This window comes from Prionailurus bengalensis, chromosome A1 (assembly GCF_016509475.1).
Source record: "Prionailurus bengalensis isolate Pbe53 chromosome A1, Fcat_Pben_1.1_paternal_pri, whole genome shotgun sequence".
NCBI classification, from domain to species: Eukaryota; Metazoa; Chordata; class Mammalia; order Carnivora; family Felidae; genus Prionailurus; species Prionailurus bengalensis.
In genome coordinates, this window is record NC_057343.1 from 130843521 (window position 1) to 130845837 (window position 2317).

The following is a 2317-nucleotide window of genomic DNA, read 5'->3' on the forward strand; positions in this document are numbered from 1 at the left end:
CCTGGGTGGCTCAGTCAGTTAAGCGTCCGACTTCGGCTCAGGTCATGATTTCACAGTCCGTGGGTTCGAGCTCCGCATTGGGCTCTGTGCTGACAGCTCAGAGCCTGGAGCCTGCCTCGGATTCTGTGTCTCCCTCTATCTCTGCCCCTCCCCCACTCGCACTCTGTCTTTCTCTGTCTCAAAAATAAACATTAAAAAAAAAAAAAAAGAATGACAGCTCGGCCACCAAACTGCTCAGGTTGGAAACATGGCTCTGTCACCTTCTAGTTGTATGACATTGGGCAAGTTACTGAACTTCCTGTGCCTTTGTTGCCTAAACATATTTTAGAACACTATCTTCCTCGTAAGGGTGCACAAAGGTTAAATGAGGCCATCCACGGAAGGACTTATGCAGCGCCTGACATATATTGAACTGCTCCAGGGGTACCTGGGTGGCTCAGTTCGTTAAGCATCTGACTCTTGATTTCGGGTCAGGTCATGTTTCACAGTTCGTTGAGTTCGAGCCCTGCATTGGACTCCGTACTGACAATGCAGATCCCACTTGGGATTCTCCCTTTCTCCCCCTCTCTCTGCCCCTCCCCTACTTGTGCTCTCTCTCTCTCTCTCTCTGAAAATAAATAAGTTTTAAAAATGCTCCACAAATATTGGCTCTTACAATTATTATAATTAACATAACAATGTTAATAACATGTTTTAAGAGCTAAATCTCTAACAGATTATTGTCCTCTGTCAGGGATAGGGAGTCTGAGTGCAAGCGTGGGTTGTTGTGGCCAGAGAAAATGAAAAAGATCTGAGCCGGGTCATGGAATATGGGCCAAGGTAGATGGCTGAACAGGAGGAGCTAAAGGAAGCCAGGCAGGGAAGAGTCCGTCCGTGGAGTCAGGAGGTTGCTTGATGTGGTCTGGGCACAGCCGTGAGACCAGTTCCACTGGAGATGGTGGATTGAGCTGGAGGACAGTGGGCAAGAGGGCATCCTATGGTGAGGATTATGGGACAGAAACCACAGAGAGGGCCTCCTACAGCTAGCTTTCCCTCCTGGCTGCCTGATGCCTCTCTGTATCCAAAAATGGTTGGATATTTTCCCAGAAGGTGAGCAAAGGGCTGCCTGGGGCTTTGGGAGTCCATGCCAGCTCTCCCTTTGGTGAGGCACAGCCTTTGAATTAAGGCTCTTACATGCTGGACAGGTACAGAGAATCCGAGAGTCCCTCCCCGTCTGGGGGCCATCCCACCTCCCTGGATGAGATAAGTTTCTTTGAGCCTCAGCTACTGTTTCTCCATTGGTTGAGACTCTCTTGGTTTTGAGGATTCAACGCAAGTCAACCTGTCTTAAGAAAAATGGGAGTTCATTGATTAGTTTAACTTTGTTAGGAGATGTTGGCTTCAGGTATAGTCTGATCCAAGGGCTCAGACAGTGTTGTGAGGATCTGCTTTCTTGCCACTTCTTGACTGTTTTCTGTAGTGTTGGCTTCCAGGGCAGCCCCATGTATGTGTTATCTTACTTATGGCAATTCTAGTAGAAAAGACACAAGATCCTTTTTCCTTGCTGCCCAGCAGAGGTCTTGTCATATCTCATTGATTCTTATTAGGTCACAGACTCAACCCCGAACCGGCCCCTGGGGCCAATGAACGTTGTGTTCTGAGTCTTCAAGCCTCTGTTTAGAACTGGGGCTAAAATCATGAGGATGTGGACTGAATGCAGGGGAGGAAATTGCCAGAAGAAGGGCAAAAACTACAAAAAACAAATAAAAGTAGCTTCTTTGTACTGAGCCAACAAAGTGATTGGTAAAAATGAGATTTGTGTGTCTGGAATACAGACCCAAGTGATGTTTAGTCTTAGTTATATGGGAACAGCTTTCTTCTTACTTGCTCTAGCATTCCTCAGACTTTGCCAAGCGGGCCCTGCTCACGCTGCAGTTAGTGCATTTTTAAGCCCGACCACTTATGGCCCTCAATCTTAAAACACGGTATGCCAGCTTCATTTTTCTAATTGAAATTATGTGACATTTACTCTCCTTTCTTGTTCCTTTGACCTTGCATTCTCCAGTGTCTCCCTCCTATTGTGCTACTGGCTGAACAGAAAGCTGTTCTCCAATGACCCAGGCCTGTCATCTCGTCTTATCCCAACTTGACTGATGTTTGAGGATACAGCTTTAAGATATTTCCTCATTTGGCCTACCTGGAGCTGGAAGGCTGAACTGGTAAATAAACTTACGTGATCTATGAATAAGCTCTGTGATGAAGGGGACCTGTGTCATTTAATTCGTAAATCTTGCAGAGGCGTTTGGGCATTTCTAAGGAGGACTAAAACTGCCACGAT